The sequence below is a fragment of the Hemicordylus capensis genome, chromosome 3 (assembly GCF_027244095.1).
Source record: "Hemicordylus capensis ecotype Gifberg chromosome 3, rHemCap1.1.pri, whole genome shotgun sequence".
Lineage (NCBI taxonomy): Eukaryota > Metazoa > Chordata > Lepidosauria > Squamata > Cordylidae > Hemicordylus > Hemicordylus capensis.
The window spans coordinates 129675818-129697050 of NC_069659.1; the positions used below are offsets into that span (position 1 = coordinate 129675818).

At 45.5% G+C, this 21233-nt stretch overlaps 1 protein-coding gene and 1 long non-coding RNA gene across 13 annotated transcripts in view; one reads left to right on the plus strand and one right to left on the minus strand.

The window, feature by feature from the left end:
• GABRG3 (gamma-aminobutyric acid type A receptor subunit gamma3) overlaps window positions 1-21233 on the minus strand; it is a 578435-nt gene that overhangs the window by 82868 nt on the left and 474334 nt on the right. The window lies entirely within an intron of this gene.
• Window positions 1-21233, plus strand: part of LOC128348767 (uncharacterized) — a 79799-nt gene that overhangs the window by 32463 nt on the left and 26103 nt on the right. The gene's annotated exons all lie outside the window — the stretch shown is intronic.

Sequence of the window (21233 nt, forward strand, 5' to 3'; positions counted from 1 at the left end):
TATAATTCACAGTTCAAAATGTACCTCAGTGGAAGAAAAATTAATTGTTTGGGAAAAGAGATTAATGTCTCTTCAGCACTGACTGTGAAAATAATAATAATTTATTTGGCAAAATCAATGCAGAGGTCGTTCTCAGGACCAGCCCTACACAGGTAGGCTAGCACTAGCCCGGATAGGGCTAATCATGAGAACTGGCAGGATTGGTCCCAATCCTAGCACTCCTCCACTGGGCAGTCTTGGTTTTGTACCGGGACTAAAAGTGAGGTAGAAGGGCATGCATGTGTTCTCCTGCCTTACTGACTGGTCATGTGGAAGCCTGGGCTGCTGGCAGGCTTCCAAGAGCCAGGTGGGAAAAGTGCCTGGCAGCACATAACTCCCCACAATGCACCACAGTCCTGATGCAGTACTTTGTGGGATATCATGCAGCTGGGTCTTCCCCATACCCCTCCAGGACTATGCTTGTATGCTGGATGTGTGGGCGCACAGCGTGGCAGGGCTGGGAGCAGTGAGGATCATTGGGGGGGGGGGAGAAGACAGATAAGTTCCTGTCTTCCTCCCAGCCCTCCCCAGGCCCAGCAGTTGTGGCTGTGTGAATGACTTTACTGTATTGCTGTACTGCATTGCTGTACAGAATCAATGCTGCAGTTTTAAAAGTTTTTGTCTATTCTAATGAGGAAGAACCAACTGAGGTTCAATTTCATATGAGATCTCAGCTGCCATGGAAATTGGTTAAGGCAGCTCAATGCCATTGAAATTTGAAAATGTGCCAAAAGTTGCTGTCTACCTTACTGAAGATCTCGACTCTTTCTGTGACTGTTAGCACTGAAACCTCTTTAGCACTGAAACAGTGAGTGTTGTTTTTTGTTTAGCAGTGATTCAAATAATTTACTGAAATGCTTTCTGATGTATTTTGGGTACAACTGAGGGTTTGGGAATGAGACCAGTCATGGTAGTTTCATGGGTGGGGACCTGTGAATCTACTGTACATTTTGGGGGTATGTGTGTGTTATCTTTATTTTTTCCTATAAAGAGAATATGACACCTCTGTGGGGGGTGGCAGTAGCAACAACAGCAGCTGACTCTTGCTAATTACCACTTGTTTTCCTGGTGGACATCCTGACTAATGCTGCACTTCCACAATAAGCAAAGTTGCACTTGCACAAGAAGTTCGCGCGCTGTGCAAAGGCATGGGGATTGTCTAAAATTGCAATATAGGACAAGATTTTCCTTTAAAACATATGAGGCGTGCCACAGCTTGCATACCTGTTGTGCATGTGCAATCATGCTTGTGCTAACCCAACACTGGTCTGGAGTGCAAGCTCTAGACTTAGTGCAAGTAGCTAGCATAACAGCCTTGTGCAAGCGCAGCGTTATTCAGGATATCAGCCACTGGGAAGGATGTGGTTATGATGTCGCATCATTCTGGGTGCATTCCAGGGTGGGAAATGGCAGTCAGTAGGAGCCACCCATTGGGAAGTGCTGCCACCACCACTGGTCTCAAAGGTGTGGTATTTTCTGTACAAAAAAAGAGCACAGCCTGAGACTCCTTGTGTTTTATGACCCCACGAAACTATTGAAATGTCCCTCATTTTTGCTGTGAAAATGGTGGTGTTGGGTAACTTTGGGCCAACACTACTTTTAGTGACTTGAACCCACCCAGTGACTGAACTGCATATTAAGTTCCAGTTCCAAGGGCTTTCTTATTTACTTGCATCTTCTTTTGAAGGGTCACTAGAGGGACACAATTCAGTATAAAATGCTTCAAGTTGTTGAACAATCTCCTGCTCTAACTTTAATCCAACTTGAGGTATGGATAGATGGAATCAATACCTTTTCTTTTAACAGTGCGCTGTGTGCCAGCAGCTTCCCAGGAAAAAAACTTCTCTTCTTTGAAATATGATTATTTATTACAGTACTGTTGAACTGTCACTTTACTTTAAGTCACGTTCCCCAAGTAACTCTACAGCACCAGAAATACGCACAACGCATTAATTTGTGATTTCTTAAAATTATCTATAAGTATCTTTGGAGTGCAGTGTTCATTTATTTTCAGTCAATGTTACAAAATTACAGTTATCACAAATTTCCCTCTCAAGCGAATTAAAACTATTTATAGTTCATAGTCTACTGCCTGGCAAGAAGGCCAAGAAGATAATTGACTGTACTGTCAAACAGATTATAGGAGTGGATTCACTGTTAAGCAAAAAAGAATGTTTAACATACCCATACATCCTCTGAGCGTGAGTGGCCAACATTCTGATTAACACTGTGCTTGCACAATGAATAAGATGTGCTAGTACACGAAGATCATGTAGCTGTGTTAGATCACGGGGATTTTTGGAATTGTATCCTTGCGCAAAAGTTCCCAGCAGAGCATACGAGGCATGCCATAGGGTGTGTACATTTTGCTGAACAACCACAAACATGGTTGTGCTAGTACAACACTAGTCTGTAGCACCAATTCCAGACATAGACAACTAGCTAGCACAACATCCTTGCAAAAGTGCAGCATTTATCAGGATGCCAGACAGTGATTCTAGATTGGAATTCCTCTGGTTTCTTTTGTTGTTGTTTGTTGATATCAAAATATACACACATTTATCAAAAGCAAGTATCACAGTCAAAATAAATGTAACCAGTTAAATGGTAATACACCATTTAAACGTTTAGAAATGCATGAATACATTGAATTTATCTCAAAGTATCATAAAATCTTTTAATGATTTTTTTAATGAGACATGAACTGTCTCTCACACAGTTCTTATGCGCGAGACCATGGTTTCTTCCCCAAAATTGGAAGACGCTCTCTAAGGATCTCATTTATTCAGAATTTCACTCTCCCTTTTCTATAATGCAATATGTATCAATTTTAAACATTTCAGTAGTGTTCAATATCTTTCTTTCCATTATCTTGTTGATAGAATGTGTGCATTTTTCTAAAATTGGTCAATGTATGAGATGCCATATCAGATGAAAGAGTAACTTTATTTCATTTTTCAAGCTAAGTTCCTCCAAATATCACAGAGGTATCACCACACCAGGAATTTTTGCTATTCTTGTCAGAATTCAAATTCAGAAACTTTGAATGTATGAACATGTCTGCCAGATATATGCATTGCATCTGCATTGCCAAATCCATATTGCTAACAGGCTGAAGTCATTGGGACAGATTTGACTCAATTACCAAAGAGTCAAATGCCAACAAGCAAATATTTTAAAATAGTTCTCAATGTCGAATAGTTCTCAATGTCACACTGAAATTTTGATTCCACTCCCCCAAATGCAATGCCATAGCATGAGGCTCTCCAAATGAACAATCTTCTGCAGGGAGAATGGGCTTGACCCGCTCTCCCCGCAGATGAGCACGGAACCTGCCATGGGCTGCTGGATTGGCCACCCATATGATTACCGGCTCCATTATGGAGCCAGTAGGGGAGGTGGGGATCGGGGGCAGCCTAGCCCCCGGAAGTCCCAGGATGCCCCACTTGAGTGCATGGGGCATTCTAGGGAGACCCCTGAGGCCAGGAGGCTTGCTGCAGCCTCCCGGTCGGGGGTCTGTTCGTCAGTCGCTGCAGCGCAGAGCCATGCTGTAGCGACTCATGATCATGAAAATGGGGTTGGCGGACTGCTCTCTCTGATAACCTCGATTTAAGGGAGGGGGGAGATTAAGCAGGCTAGCCACTGGGCTCGCCTGTCGGCCCGGTGGTTCCCATGACTGCTGGAAAGCAGGCTGGGCTCCCTTAGCCTGCATTCCAGCAGTCATGAGAAAAGCCTCCTTATCTGGCATGCCCCTATTTAGGTCCAGGCTCCATTTTACAAAATAAGAATTCATCATTACATGCATGATGACAACAACCAGAATGTGATATGTTTGTTGACAGAATTCCTTTGCTAATATCCATAATCATTTGGTTAAAGGTTGTCTTGTCTCAGTTTCAGTCCTTTAAAGTCTACCCTGCTCCTAGTGGCTGATATCCATGCATGAGCGCAGCAAAGCATGCAGAAGTATGTCCCTGAGGACTGTGGCCAATAGTGTTTAAGAGGGATGGGGAGATCAGTGAAAATCTCCCTGCCCAGTGAAGGGCCTCGCCCCCCTCAGCGGCAAGTTAAAAAAAAGGTAAAGTTTCTTAAAAAGTTTTTTTAAAGGGAAACTCCCCCCCTTTTTTTAAGGCCTCCTGTGGAGGGCCTCTCCAGAAGCATGCTGCTGCTGTCCTGCGGTGCCAAACCGCGGCGCCGAAAACTTCAATAATTCTAGCCACCAATTGCGTGGCTGGGGGTGGTGGTGAGCCGAGCTCCCCCCCCCCCCGGTGCTGGTGGTGGCAGCAGTGGGTGGAGTGGGAGCAGCTGCTGGACCTGACCGCTCGGCCCAGTGGCCCTTGGAGCAGTTGGAATAGAGTGTCGCATGCCCCGACCTCATGAGCTTGCAACATTCTATTCTAATTGCACAGGCGCGCAGGAATGGCTCACAGTTATCAAGGGCCACTGGGCCGAATGGTCAGACCCAGCAGCCGCTCCCACTCTGCCCACTGTCACCACCACGGGGGTCCAGGAGGCCTGCTTGGCTCACCCCCCACACCCTCAGCTGCACACATGCAAGCTAGAATTATTGAACTTTTTGGCACCATGGTGGCGGGGTGGGGTGGTGGCAGGAGGCCCCCCTGGACCTTGGAGGCCATGGACCAGGATCCCAAGGTCTGGGGGTCAGAGTGCCTCTGCCCCAGTGTGTGAGTCCCTGTCCTGCTTTACTCAGGAGCACAGCACCTTCACGCTCACTTCCTTTGCTGCATGCATGCAGTGTTAGTCCGGATGTTAGCCATTGCCTCTTCTGAAGGAATGGGTATATGTTTATCTCTTTGTTTTACCAACTCATGCAAAAGAGATTTGTTCTAATATCAACATAAAATTGTCTTCATAATCCCTTCTGCAGGCCACTGTAATTGGGACTCCTTGGCCTGGGTCATACTTTATTGGCCCCCAAGAGATCATCAGTTGAAGTGTGTGGGGCTACCAGTTGGTTCACACCTGAGTAGGAATCAGATGGAGACACCAATTGTAGCTGTACTCATCACCTCCACCATTCATACAAATGTGACTGCTCAAAAAGGGGGAGGGGGAAGTCATGGTCTTTCCAATGGCAAGGGGTTGCACAGCCCTCACATGGGGATGCTGGTTCTTCATATGATTGGTACTTCCACATGCTCCCATCAACCTCTTATGACTTGGATGACTCCCCAGGGTTCAGTCTGCCCTTATCTATGGCCTTGGAATTGTGGGGGCTGTGTTCCCCCTCAGTATTGGCAAAAACATATCTAGTGGGCCATGCCTCCACCCTTCCATGAGCCCTGGGTAATTGGCCAGAACCAGTCACTAAAAGAAAAGTCAGGGCGACTCCAGTACACAGGGGACAGGCCTTTACTTTCTCTTCCTTGTGGAAAGCTTCCCAAACTTCCCAGGCTCTCTCATACACCCTTATCCCAGAAAAGGGTTAGATTCCAAACTCCTTTGAACTACACTTCTAGAACAACCAGAGATTATCTGGCAGAAGGGAGGAATCAGTTGAATCACCCAATTCACCTAGTTCACTTTGGATTACAGCAAAGTTGTCAGTTTAGCAAAGTTGTCAGTTTGGCATCACTGCAATTCACCGCAGATGTCCATGGCAGGCTGTGGAGGAACAGCTGTCTATCACAACTGTGTGATACCACGTGTGGAGGATCCTTACCAATCTCACCAGTCCCGTGATAGCAATTATTTACTGCTGCCACCAAATACACATTTCTTTGCTATGACTGTGTCTGCTAAAATAGCCCTTCAACCTTTGCTGGAATAACAAACCACCATCACGAAACAAAAACTACCTCAATAGAGTGGATAGTCTTATAGGCATGGGGTGGAGACAATCAAACAAAAACTTCTAATCTTTAAATACAACAATATAATTTATTTTTGGAAAAATTTGGTCAGGTTAAAACATTAGCTTTAGTTTCTTTATACAGCAGAATCTTTTAGAAAACAAAACAATTACTATTTGAGCATAAAGGATGAAATAAAAGGGTGGAAAATGCATCCAATTAAACGATCTAAAATGGGCGCCTAGCAGAATCCTCCCCACTGCTTTGTTACCTCAGCCTTTGCAGCCATTTGGCTTGTTCCTAGTACAGTCTTAGGTCCTGGTCACACTTACAGACTTGGGGTTCAATCCAGCCTGGTTCTTCTGTGATTTCAGGCCTTATCAGGAGTCTCCACTCCCTGTAAGTGATTTCAATACCTGCTATAGCCACAGCACTCTCTCTCTCATTCTGTGCTAGCAAATCTTCAACTGGACTCAGCGACAAGATTGTCCAATGTAGTTTCTTGACTGTACTGCTTGTTTTCTGATTCTCAGCTCTGACATGCACACTCTGATCTCCAAACTGAACTCTTACTGCTGACTTCCAAAACTACACTGAACTATGCTAAAAGCATCCCCCTTTTATACACAGCTTTCGCTTAACAGTTTTTAAACAATCCAATCAGTATAACTTATATTCCCGCCATTTTACAAAATGCAACCAATTACATCAAAGTTCCCCTTCCCTCCAAAATGAACTCAGAATCTGTGTGTAGAGCCAAAATGGGGGTTGCGGGGGGAAAAGGCTTGACCTGCTCTCCCCGCAGATGATCACTGGCCCGTTACCCGCCCAAATGAATAGCGGATTTGCTCTGGCGCTCCAGCACCCAGCCCAGTTCATCCGGCAGCTCCAGAGGTCAGGGGAAGGGAAGTGCCGCTGTGTGGCGCCCTGACCCTGGAGCCCCAGTAATGCACCACATGAGTGCCCCTCCCGCCTCCCCAAGTGTGTCCGCTGTGGCTGCTGACACAAGATCAGAAAACCAGGGTTAGTGGAGCGTGCACTCTGCTAACCTCGTTTAAGGGGGGCATTTAAGCGGGATTGCCTCCGGGAGCCGGACAGCTCCCGTTGCAGCACATGAACAGCTGAAACTGTGCTAGGCAACCTTAGCCTGGTTTCAGATGGTCGTGAGAATCGCCTCAGTATATTGCATCATCTTTAACTGAATCTTGCTTGAGCAGAAGCCATGAACTTTTGACCCTGCCAGCTCTCTTTGCAACATAGGGACCTTTGCAACACAGAAATTAACACAGAAATCCTATTTACAATAATGAAGAGCTTTGTGTGTATTAATACAATTTACAATTCATTTATAATACAAGATCTTATTTACAAAAACCAAGTGGTCTAGGTGTCAGTCCTCCAAACAGGCCATCTACACATCTTACGCTGCCACTTAGGAACCTTGCTAAAAGTATCATATTATGACTGTTAAAAAAGAAGCATTGGCTGTAATCTGAACTGCTGGCATGCTTCTCTCTCCCTGGTTGTTACCTTGCAGTTTAAATTATCATACATTGTGCAGGCCAGCATTTTCTTTGGCCAGGAACCTGCCTGTTGAGAACTACTTTTACTATTGGCATAATTACCCTTGGTATATCCATACTTTAGCACCAAGCAATCTAGAAAACAAATCATCATATGTGTGTGATCACCAGATATAAGGGGGCGAGACAACTTCCACAAGGTTAACATTAAGCATTATGTTGACTATAATTCCCATCCTTTAACACGTGAAAAGGTTGTGCATGCATACAGCTTCAGTAACTTGCAGCAAACCCTTTGCAATTTTTCTGCTTCAGTCAAAGCTGACTTGATGGGCTCCTGCCAACAACTGAAGGCTTGCTGTGTATGTAACTTGCCTGTGGATTTTATATCTTTATTCACAATAGGTTTTTTAATATCTTGCTGCCAAATGACATGAGGATCAACTATTCCACAGTAGTACAAGTAGTTTGTTAGGTGGGTGGCCAGGCAAAATGTTAATGGGATAAAATCCTTCTAGGTTACTGCCATGTTGAATTCAATTCAGATGTTCCATCCTCACATGAAGGCTTCTGAAATAACAATTTTTCATGGCAGTACTCTGCATGGTGCTGTAATGTCTGACAACCACTTACCACATTGATAGCCCAAGGATATAGAGTTTCTCCATGCCAGTGCTGCAATCCATTTTTTTTCATCCTTTCAAGGAATCTTTATTGGTAAAGTAGGGATTCTAATGTGTTTTAGTGGCTGTGCATATGAATTAATTTGTAGATAAGGTGTCTTGCTGTCTTTATTTATGGACAATGGCTTCCATACCATGCAATTTGCTGCCTGTCTAAGCGATAGGCGAGCTTGCTGCTTCCATGACACCTTAAACCCTGTTAGCACCGTTTGAAAAGGTAGGGAGGCTCCATGCCTACTAAGGAGTGTGTCCTGGACTCCTGCAGTAACCCCCACTGGGAATAATGGGCATAGCAGTAGGAGAGCAAGGACAACTCCTTAGTAGGCATGGAGCCTCCCTGCCTTCGCGGACCATGTCATCAGGGTTTAAGTGTCACAGAAGTGCCACAATTTGTTATGGGGCAGCTTACAAATAAAGCTTATTAATAATATATTTATTAATTGTTGTTGTTGTTGTTGTTGTTGTTACTCACCTGTTGCTAAGACAGGCAACTCACTGCAAGGTATGTGAGCCAGCAACTCTGTGACTTAACAGCTGAATAACATGCAGCATTTCCCCTTCATCCATGATTCCTGCCCATTACTAACCTATTACAAACTTAGTGGCTGATATCCATATCATATTAGTCCTGTCATGTTGTAAACCACCTAGAGACTTTGATGGTGGTACATAAATATGTTAAATACATACATGTACATACACACATGCATGCATGCATACACAAATGTAGTCTTATTTCAGTGGGACCTCTCATGGGTAATTTGGTCATGGATATCAGCCAATGAGGCTATTCTTTCTCACAATCAACCAAAGGTGGGCCAAGGGAGCCTAGCCTGCTTTTGGGCGATCGTGTGCTGCAACGGGAGCCACATGGCTCCCGGCAGCTAGCCTCCATAAATACCCCTCACTTTAGACGAGGTTAACAGAGCGAGCACTCTGTTAACCTCATCTTTTTGCTCGTGTGCTGCCGCAGCACATGGCGACACATGAGTAGACCCCCAACCGGGAGGCTGCAAGCAGTCTCCCAGGCTCTGGGGTCTCTCCAGGATGCCCCGCGTGCATGCATGGGGCATCCTGGAACTTCCGGGAGCCGCGTGGCCCCCAATCCCCACAACACCCGCTGGCTCCGTGATGGAGCCGACAGTTGTATGGGCAGCCGATTTGGCCGCCCAGGGCTGCCTCTTGATCGTCTGCAGACAGAGCGGACTAAGCTCACTCTCCCCGCAAACCCCCTTACAGCTCTTCACACTAATTGTGTGAAGAGCCTCAGAGTCTTTCTAATGGCTCCCATTTCTTAATAACTTGACTCTCATTTAGACTTTACTCAGAAAAGGACAGTGTACTCACATACATTGTCCTAAGTGGGAAGGGAAGTCCTACCCTGCCGGCACATCATTCAGTCCCCTCACCCCTCATCCTGTGCTGCTCATGCTTACAGCATTTGTCTGAAGAGGCCAATGCTCTGTGATGCTGAGGACTTGCATGATTTGGAGGCTTGTCACCCAAGCCTCCCAATCATAGAAGCACTTGGCATCACGCTTAAAGCATTCGCCTCTTCAGACAAACACTGTAGACATGAGCAGCAGAGGGAGGGAGGCAAATGACGGATGTGCTGGTAGGCAGGACTTCCATTCCCACATTGAGTGGTGTATACAAGTACAATGTCCTTTGCTCTTCACATCTGAAGTGGACTACACTAAAGCAACACACCAACTGTCTTAATTCAATATTTATTTTGTAATAAAGAATTAGAGGAATGCCTGACCAAGGACAATAATTTTTGACTGATGTTGGCCCTTTTGACTTTGTTTAGAACCTGAAAGGTAAAGAAAAGCTGGTTATTCCTTGGTTTGCAAGCTTATAAACATATTTCTATTTAAAAAACCAAACAAACAGAAAGAAGATGGTTGCCAGCTTTGCAGTCTTCAAAGTTCTTATCTCGTATATATAAAATCTTCTTATCTTCTGTATAAAAGATACACATCTTTCTTCAGGCTTTCAGTTATTTGTTTTTAAATATTATTTTAACTTTTTAAAACTGCTTTTAATTGTTGGCTGTTTTTATATTTCTGAAGTTATGTAGATCACCTGGAGATATTTTATATCAGGTGGTTTATAATTTTTTTCCCCACTTTAAATTTTTATTGATTTTAACAATATCTTAACATTCACAACACATTACACAAATGTTGACTTCCCGCTCACACCTCCTCGCGAATCCCCAACTATAGAATTAACCCTTGCTATAATAATAATTCAAAACATATATCTTAAACCTTACAAACTCGATTTTAATCCACTCAAACTGCTAATATTACTAAATTTCAAACCCTGAGGTGGTTTATAAATCTAATAAATAAATGTGTCTAGAACAACAAAGAGCCCTATTGTAATTTAAATACTTGAAAATAGAAAGTAACAAGTTTGGGGATTTTTGGCAAGAGCCTTCTTCATCACATGCATATATTGCAAAGATTTACCACATGTGAGATTGTTTCCCTTTAACTAATAAGAACATAAGAACAGCCCTGCTGGATCAGGCCCAAGGCCCATCTAGTTCAGCATCCTGTTTCGCACGTGGCCCACTGGATGCCGCTGGAGCCACAGGCAGGAGTTGAGGGCGTGTCCTCTCTCCTGCCATTACTCCCCTGCAACTGGTACTCAGAGGCATCCTGCCCCTGAGGCTGGAGGTGGTCTTCAGCCCTCCAACTAGTAACTGATGATAGACCTCTCCTCCATAAAGTTATCCAAACCCATCTTAAAGCCATCCAGGTGGTTGGCTGTCACCACATCTCGTGGCAGAGAATTCCACAAGTTGATTATTCGTTATGTGAAAAAGTACTTCTGTTTGGTGGTCCTAGATTTCGTGGCAATCAATTTCACAGGATGACCTCTGGATCTAGTGTTATAGGAAAGGGAGAATAATTTCTCTTTCTCCACTTTCTCCACACCATGCATGATTTTATAGACCTCTATCATGTCTCCCTGCAGTCGTCTTTTTTCTAAACTAAAATGCCCCAGGTGTTGTAGCCTTGCCTCATAAGGAAGGTGCTCTAGGTCATCTTGGTTGCCCTCTTCTGCACCTTTTCCAGTTCTACAATGTCCTTTTTTAGATATGGTGACCAGAATTGTATGCAGTACTCCAGGTGTGGCCGCACCATCATTTTGTATAAGGGCATTAGAATATTAGCCGTTTTATTTTCAACAAGTATTTTTCAGCCCATTAATTTAAAGGGCGCTAGTCTGCGCCCTCAACTGCCGCCTCCTCCCACCCGGGCCCACCGCCTCCTTCGGCTGGGGCCTGCGCCATCCGGGGCTGCCGCCGGCCTCCCCAGCCAGCCCAGGCCCCCTGCCACCTCAGGCCTCCCACCTCAGGCCCCCTGCCACCTCAGGGCTCCCTTACCCTTCCCACGGCCGGTCTGGTTCCGCGGCTGCCGCCTCCGGGCTTCCCGCAGCGACCACCACCGCCAGCGGGCCCAGTCCTCCCACCGTGGCCAACGCCACCAGCGGGCCCAGTCTCCCGCCGTGGCAGCTGCCGCCAGCGGGCCCAGTCTCCTTGAGGCCACTGCCGCCACCATCGGGGCCAGTTGCCCCGCCGCAGTGGCTGCCGTCAGCGCAGCCAGCCGGCCCGCCGTGGCCACCGCCGCCTTGTTCGGACTCCCGCCGTGGCGGAGCCGGATCCGCTGCTGCCGTTGCTCCTCTCCTGGCGGTTGGGCTTTTCAACATTGCCTCCCTGCGGCCGAGCCGGGTGCGCTGTCACCGCCCCTTGCGCTCAGGCCGGTCACTTCTGCCGCCTCTAATCTCCCCGCGGCTTCAGTTAACACTCCCGGCTTTTTTTTTTTGGTCCCTGCTGCTCTCCCGGTTCCTCCGCTGCTGTCACAGCCCTCCTGGTTCCCCCGCTGCTGCCTCAGCCCTCCCAGTTCCCCCGCTGCTGCTTCTGTTTTTCCCGGTCCCCCTGCTTCAGTTAACACTCCCGGCTTTTCTTTTTTTGGCCCCTGTTGCTCTCCCGGTTCCCCCGCTGCCGCCTCAGCCCTCCCAGTTCCCCCGCTGCTGCTTCTGTTTTTCCCGGTCCCCCTGCTTCAGTTAACACTCCCAGCTTTTTTTTTTTTTTGGTCCCTGCTGCTCTCCCGGTTCCTCCGCTGCTGGCACAGCCCTCCCAGTTCCCTCGCTGCCGCCTCAGCCCTCCCAGTTCCCCCGCTGCTGCTTCTGCTTTTCTCGGTCCCCCTGCCGCTGAACAACATGGCTGCCCGTGTCTGGACGGCCGTATCTTTCACGGTCGTTCTGAGCATGCACTCCGCGCATGCTCAGAACGGCCGAGAAAGACACGGGCCGAAGACAGGCACGGGATCACGCTCTACCATATTATTATAGATGATCCCTTTCCTAATGATCCCCAACATGGAATTGGAATTTTTCACAGCTGCCACACATTGAGTGGGCAGTTTCAACGAGCTGTCCACCACGACCCCAAGATCCCTCTCCTGGTCAGTCACCGACAGCTCAGATCCCATCAGCGTATACTTGAAGTTGGGGTTTTTCGTCCCAATGTGCATCACTTTACATTTGCCAACATTGAACTGCATTTGCCACTTTGTCGCCCACTCCCCCAGTTTGGAGAGATCCTCTTGGAGCTCCTCACAATCAGGTTTGGATTTCACTACCTGAAGGAGTTTGGTATCATCTGCAAATTTGGCCAGCTCGCTGCTTACCCTTGCTTCAAGATCATTTATGAATAAATTAAAAAGCACCAGTCCCAGCACAGATCCCTGGGGGACCCCACATCTTACTTTCCTCCATTGTGAAAATTCTCCATTTATACCTACTCTCTGTTTCCTGTCTTTCAACCAGTTAGCAGTCCACACATGTACTTGTCCCCTTATCCCATGACTGCTAAGTTTCCTCAGGAGTCTTTGATGAAGAACTTTGTCAAAAGCTTTTTGGAAGTCCAAGTATACTATGTCAACTGGATCAGCTTGATCCACACACTTGTTGACACTCTCAAAAAAACTCCAAAAGGTTTGCGAGGCAAGATTTACCTTTGCAGAAGCCATGCTGGTTCACTCCCAGCAGAGCCTGTTGTTCTATGTGCTTTACAATTTTTTCCTTGGGGATGCCTTCCATCAATTTGCCTGGACTGGATGTTAAGCTAACCGGCCTGTAATTTCCCAGATCGCCCCTGGATCCCTTCTTGAAAATCGATGTTACATTTGCTACTTTCCAGTTCTCTGGTACAGAACAGAGCCCGATTGCAGGGATGTTATATATTTTAGCAAGGAGGTCGGCAATTTCACATTTGAGTTCTTTGAGGACTCTTGGATGGCTACCATCTGGCCCTGGCGATTTGCTAGTTTTCCATTTTTCCACACGGTTTAGAACACCACGAGGCTATTCACACAATTGTAGAAAATCGGGCTAGCCTCCACTAGCCCGATTTTGTACAATCGTGAGAACCATCGGGCTTGGCTGCGTGCCCGGTGGTTCTTGAGCAGGTAACCCGCTCAAGTAGCCCACCCCTAAAACCGGGTTTGCGCAGCGAGTGCTCTGCAAACCCGGTTTTTAAAATCATGAATAGCCGTGGAGCAGCTCCACGCCATGGTTACTTATGAGTAGACCCCCAGCAGGAGGCTGAAAAGCAGACTCCCAGCTTGGAGGTCTCCCCAGTATGCCCTGCGCGCTTGCGCAGGGCATACTGTACTTTCCGGCGGCCGTGAGGCCCCCAAACTCCGCAGCACCCGCTAGCTCTGTCACAGAGCCAGCAATCATGTGGGGGGCCGATCCAGCCCGCTCTCCCCACTTAGTTGCACAAACTAAGTCTCACTGATCGTGAGACCCGGCTCCATCTCTTGTCACTTCTATCTGACTCAGTTCTTTAGCCTCCATCCCTGAAAAGCCTGATTGCGGAACAGGTATATGCTCAATATCCTCTGCCGTGAAGACGGACACAAAGAACTCATTTAGCTTCTCTGTAACCTCCATATCCTCCTTCATAATCCCTTTCACTCCCTCATTGTCTAATGCTCCAACTGCCTCCCTGGCAGGTTTCCTGCTTCTGATGTATTTGAAGAAGTTTTTGTTATTCCCCTTGATACTTTTAGCTAAAAGTTCCTCAAACTCTCTTTTTGCCGCCCTTATTGTCCCCTTGCATTTCTTTTGCCATAGTTTGTGTTCTTTTCTGCTCTCTTCATTTGGGCCGGAAGGAAGTCTTCTTCCCTTTTATGGCTTCCTTGACTTTACCTGTTAGCCATGCTGGCATCCTCCTAGACTTAGTGGTACCTTTCCTCCTTTTGGGTATACAATCTCACTGGGCTTCTAGAATTGTGGTTCTGAGTGATCTCCATGCACTCTGGAGTGAAGTGGCTCACCTGATTTTCCTTTTCAGCTTTCTTTTCACCATACTCCTCATTTTGATCATGCTGCACTGTTAAGATGTCTCGGTAGTAGCTGAGGACCAGACTACATGTAATGTTGAACTCATCATTAACAAGTAAAGTTAAGATGGAAAGTGGCATGGATATGTCACTTTTACATCAAAAAGCAGCCATAGGGTCACTGGACAACAGCGCATGTGGAGCAGGAATAAATTCTTTCCCCAGGAAAGACTTCCCCACTAAAAACTGTTCTCCTGAAGTGGCTATTTGATCCCGAAGTAGCTATTTTAGATTTCCCTATACATATGTGTGATTGCATGATAAACTAGTTTGCAGTCTTTTTGTAAATGCTTTATTGTGCAAAAAAGTAAAGCAAAAACAGGGTTTTGTCTGGTTGCAGAGAGACAGAGCAAGAGAGCCTTTGCTCAGTCAATGAGGTTCACTATCATAAATTAATATATGCAAACAAGTCACTATATAATAAATATATAATAAAGGTACAAACATTTATTATTTGCAAAGTGCACGCATGGTAGCCTTCAATTCTTAAATATGAATTTAAAGTTTTGTACCCTTTTACCAATTTCCCCTGAGGCTAACCTGTTGCAAACAGCTGCACACTTTTCAAGGAGATACATATTTATTATTTCTCCACTTCCCTTCCTTTTCATTACAGTAAAAATTGAGGTCATGTACTCACCATCCCTACCTCAGAATCTTTCAATGTTTTTCAATCACTTGTATTTTAAAGAAGTTTTAGATTCTTTGCCTTCACATTGAAACATTTTTGAGGAAACGAAACCGTTTATGCAGAAATAGTGGCTGCTTTTGGCAATAAGGCCACAATCCTATGCACATTTTTGCTGGGAGTAAGCCCCACCAAACAAAAAAACTTACTTCCATACAAATGTGTCTATGATTGTTTTGCAAATCTGTGAAACCATATCAGCTTGTATTTATATATAGTATCTTGTCTTATTTCAATGGAAGAAATTAAGATACATTAAAGCAAATGATTATCACACACACACACACACACAGAGGCTAGCAGGACAGATGGTGAAAAGTCAGTACTTGTAACACAGATATCTAAACTGAAATAAGCACAGATTTTATTCCTTGGGTTCAGTCCGGTGAATTTTAATCACAACTAAATGTAATTGCAATCCTTGTGACTTGGACATTAGATTACTCACATTAGTTCAACTGGCTGACATCTGGACTAGTAAAGTGAGAATAGTACCTCCGAGCATGCAGCAGGGCCATCCCCACAGCACTGTCAGTTCCCTTATGCCGGTGTGTTTCTGAAACAGAGTCAGAGGGCACTTCGCCAGGAGCACTTTCCTGCACTCCCAAGGCCCCCTGCTGCAGCAGAAACACAGCAGAATGTTTCTGCTGTGAAAGAGGCAAGCGCAACCCCGGAAGGGTGGCAGGGGTAGCAAGCCCCCCCACTCAAAATGGCTTGTCCCCACCCCCAGCCATTTCTGTTTCAGAAATCTAATATGTGGGACACAGCTCATGCATCCATAAATGCACTTTACCCCTCCTGTGACCCCCTCGATTTCTTTTTCTGGTGCCGCCACTGGACAGAGGGTTTAGTGCCCTCTGACTCTGTTGCACAAAAACACCTATTTAAAGGAAGTGACAATGGTGGGGGTGGCCCTGCTGCTTGTGCAGAGGTGCTGTTTACATGCATGCTTTGGCAGTCAGGATGTCAGCCACTTATTTCAGTGGGATCCTGATCAGATCAACTAGCAGCTCACATTTGGTTTGCTCACACAGTCAAGCCAGCAATGCCTCCTTCTTGCACAATTTGTGTGACACAATGACTCCCCACAGAGTTGCTTGTTGGCCTTGCTAAAATAGACAAGCATACTTCGTTTTATGCTTATGCCAGAGACTGAGAGCTTAAGCAGATTACCATGTATACCTGAGAGTAGAAAGCATACTTTGAAAGAGAAACAAAGATCCTGTTGCCCAAAGAGAGTCATTAGAAAGGGGTGGTTGTGCTTATGTTCTCTGACTCTGGCATAAGCAAACTACCAAGTATAATTGCCCTTAGTCCTTTTATTTCATTGAACTAATACTAAAGTGAATCTCCCACCCTGAGCTTCAGTTTAGTTGTCTTTAATCATAATAATCAATCTCTTTATTTCGGTCAGCGACCAGCATGAGGTTAAAACAAATGTAAAAGAGAAGACAATCAAACTTCTATTGCAAACACTAACGCCAAATACATTTTTAAAAGTCCTCCTCAGCATAGATCAAGGTACTGAAAATACTACTAAAATAATTAGAGATAAAGGAGGCAGCAGTATTTCCTACGTATGAGGCTATTACACACAAATCAAAACTCAACCAGTTGCCTTCTCGACTCCTAAATCTGAGAGGGGTGAAACAATTCAGGAGCTTGGGAAAATATTGTCATTAGATTTACTGCTGATATACAGGTGATACCAGTACCTGCGTGCCCAACTGCAGCTAGCCACATTATGGCTACAAGTTGCTCTGGCCTTAAATCCATCGCCTATTTTCCCATTATTAAGCTCTTCCGCAAACGGAGGGCTGCACTACAAAATTTAGCTACCTGTCTGGTGGCGTAGGAATTACTTCCTTCCAACAGCCTGTCAGTCATCTGAGGAGAATCAAGACCTGGGCATTTAACTATCAAAGGGTAAATGAGATCCCGACACAGGTCTCTATAGAACAAACATTCCAATAGCACATGGGTGACTATTTCCACTTGACCCTCACCACATGGGCAGAGCCTCTCCCCAAAGGGAATCCCTCTATATCGGCCCTCTAAGAGGGCTGAAGGCAGGGCATTGCATCTTGCCAGGGTAAAAACTCTTCTAAGTGGGGGCACCTCCAAGACAGTGAGGTAGGATGCTGGGGCCAAACTATATCTGACTGATTCCTGGCTCTGAAAGTCAGGTACCCTTGTTATATCTGTTTGTCTCTCAATATCCTCAGTTCTCTGTTTGATGAGCTTCCTAGCTGACTCCAAACTTTGCGTAAGCAGGGCAGACTGATCGAGGCCCAAGGTGGTCATCTTTTAGTTCAGAGCACACTTCCAGGTCAACTGATAAGAATCCTCTAATACTAAGTGGCTCAGCCCTGTGTCCGAGGAAAAAACTCTCAGCCAATAAAACAGCACCATTTGCCAACATCTGGCCTCAACTCTAACAAGACCCGCCTCCAATCTGAGCCTCGCATTAGAGGTACACTTGGGTGTCTGAAATATTGCTCTCAAGAACTTAGACTGCACCACTTCTAAGGGGGACAGATCTGGGTAAGGACCCAATTGGGCACCATACAGTAACTGTGCCAATGATTTCACCTGAAAAAGTTTTAAGGCTGCGGGGATAAAATACCCTCCCCGGTTGTCTTTAAAACTTCACTGGTATAAGCACAAGCATGGATGGAGGCAGGGGCGGAGCCACCATTGGGCCAATGGGTTCAAAGAACCTGGGCCGCTGACCAATCAGGGGCTGTGTCTTGCAGCCCCGACAACCCCCCCCCCGCATCTGACATCAGACACGGGGATGCTAGTTTAGCTCCCAAGCGGGGGCCACACGACCCTTTCGGGAGCAGGAGCGGCTCTTCCCTGCAAAGGCAGGGAAGAGTCTCCTGGCTGCATGCTGCAAATGCTGCGCCAGCCTCACTAGCTCCTCAAGGAGCCGCATGGCCCCTTCAGGAGTTAAAAGGTGGCGCTCTTTTTGCAGAATGCAGCCCAGGAACGACTCTTCCCTGCAGGGAAGAGCCACTCCGGGGCTGCGCTGTGAAAGCAGTGCCAGCCTTAACTTAACTTCTGAAGGGGCCATGCATGGCTAGCCCCACGTCTGACATCAGACGCGGGGGCGGGGTCAGCAGGGCTGCCGCGGCAGTCGCACACAGGCCGCCGGCGTTCCCGCTTCGCCAGTGAATGGAGGCTTCCAAAATCAGATCACTTTGCTATGGCCTTTTGTTGGCAATGGTGCAGGTGTTTCTGTCACTGTCCTGCTTTAAAGAAAGTAGCTGGGTTATATATTACTCTTTACTAGAAGTTGATATTCCAGACAGTGTGAACATTTGCTAAAGATGTTATGGAGAAAGATGCCCAGTTGCCTGCATCAGCAACCTCTAACTTTTGTTAGAAAGGTTATGTATCTTTGTGTAACTATGCAAATGAAGGCAGATTCTGAAAATGCTGTGATTTAATTATGGGAGCTTAGCTACCAGTGTTAGGTGCTTCAGAATTTCCACCCATTCCATGATGACAGATAAATTTCCTTTTCTGTGTAAGTTAAAAATGTGTATCTTGGGAGTTTAAATCTACAGGTATTTCTGGAAAATAATGGAAAGGTGGTTCCCTTTTATAATTATAGCAACTTATAGAACCCCATTGAAATAAATGGAGGATGTCAATGCAACAGAGCTTATTGGATTGTAGTCTAAAATAATACAATAGGATAAAGTGCGTCATCGAGTTGGTGTCAAATCCTGGCGACCACAGAGCCCTGTGGTTGTCTTTGGTAGAATACAGGAGGGGTTTACCATTGCCATCTCCCATGCACTATGAAATGATGCCTTTCAGCATCTTCCTATATTGCTACTGCCCAATATAAGTATTTCCCATAGTCTGGGAAACATACTAGCAGGGATTTGAACTGGCAACCTCTCACTTGCTAGTCAAGTCATTTCCCCACTGTGCCATTAGGTGGCTAATAGGATAGGAAGGGTATAATAGGAATCCTGGGTAGCCCCATTCCCTGACTGCACCCTTTCTTCTTTTATGCCATTGGGACATTTTACCTTTTGGCATCTCTCTAACTACTTTTGCTGGTATATTGAAATGTCTCATAAAATGTAGCCCCTTCAGTGGCTTCTCATTTAATTGGATTTCACACCTTTACCATTTCCCTCCACTTCCCCTTCTCTGGTCTAACTTGAATAGTAATATAACAGCAGGATTTGTATATTTTGCTTTGTTTATGTACATTGTCTAGTTTATGAACAACAGCAACAGCAACCACCTGCATGATGATCCTGCATAAACCTCAGCAAAATATGTCAAGACAGTTGTAGAAGCTGAAGAAATTTATTTCCTCATTTGGACACAGCAGCAGCTATTGTTTAATGTAGCTGTTTTGGCACCCTTTGACTTCTGTTCATTTCCACCAGCAATTGTTAGCTAATTAATAGTAAACTGGCAGCAACAGCATATGACAAATTTGCTGTAACAGAAGGGAATGAAAATATAGTCTTGATGAAATGGAGATGAAAAGGATCATTATTTAGTTAATGCTACAAGGGCGATATTTTAGATACCTCCAACATATACTGCAACAGGGATAGTCTCCTTGAATCTCTTGTTTAACAGATAAAGTGATATGAGGGGGGGAAATGAGCTAAATGATCAGAAGAAAAGAAGGGTGCTTGAAGAAGAAAATTCTTCTCTGTCACTTCCTGGCTTTCTCCACCATTTTGCACCTCTCTCTCTTCCCTGGGAAAGGGGACAACTGGGAAAGGCAGGAAGTATGGAGGGATGGGAATTCTAATCATACTCTGTGACCCAGTGTAGTGACCAGTCTCCCCACCCTCTAAAGAGTTAACAGGAAGTGAAGCCTTGTCTTGACTGACAGGCTGTGAACTCCAGGGCTCAACCAATCTGTACACCAGGTAGGTGGGACCTAGAGAGTGGTTGCTGGAATTTCTGGGAAGAAAGGAAGTCTTGGCAGACAGTGCATACTAGCCAGAAGTCTGTTCTGGAAGAGCGCAGAGGACATGTGCCAATGGAGGTTTGCTGCAGCAGGATGACTGTAAATCCTTGTAAGACTGGACTGCAGGAGGCTTGATTTGCATCAGGAGTTTGAAAGGAAGCCTGGGCTTTTGGCTTTGGAATTTAGTCTAGGGAGCAGTTTGCTTAGTCAGACTGTATTTCAGGAATTTATTTTGCTTTTGTGTGTGTACTTTTCATTGTCCTAAATATCTGTTCTTTGCAACTGAGTAACAAAGTTCCATTTTATACCGCCCACGAAAGATCTGGGTGCTGTTGAAGTATTCTTCTAACCATTCATTTTTTAGTGTTTCTAAAAAGCCAAAAGCCTCAGATGGAACCAGTCTGTAGTAACTGAATAAAAGTTTTTTTCTCTCTGTTCTTCTTACAAGCCTCAGAGGGTTGATTATTGACCCAGCAGGAGGAGGGAAGTTTTCTCTGGTGCAAAATGTGTCTCAAAGACAGCTTGGCCAAATTAACAATTAACTCCATTGTTAGATGCTTGTGAGAGAACCATTAGGTTTTATTCTTGCCTACTGGCAAGGGGAAATAAAGTGAAATGGGGATTGCTAGTCACCCCAAACCCCACTGGGAAAGAATTTTTATAGAGGTGGCTTGGTGGTAGCGTTTTAAACTACCAGGATTTCTGGGTTCACCAGAAACTTTTTCTTAGGTCTCTGGGTTAGAAAGTTAAAGATTTTTAAACCAGCCAGTCTGCTTCTCAAGCACAGGAAAGGGATGACTCAGCACTAAAGTCTCCCTCATGCTGCAGAACTGGTTTAGACTGGTCAGGGAGATTATCCATTAACCTGGAGGAGGCAGGAAGAAAAGGAAAAAATTCTTCCAGCCTACACGAATCCGCTACACCCATTATTGGCCTTCTCAGGTTAGAAACAGCTGGGAAAGAAGGAGAGAGGAAAACCTAGAAAAGAATATTCACCAATGCATTAATTATAATTGAAGAGGGAGGGTTTTGCTTTCTTTTATACTCTTGCATGCTTTTCTTCCTCCTCCAAGCTGTTACACACTTTACAAAAGATGGGAGGGAC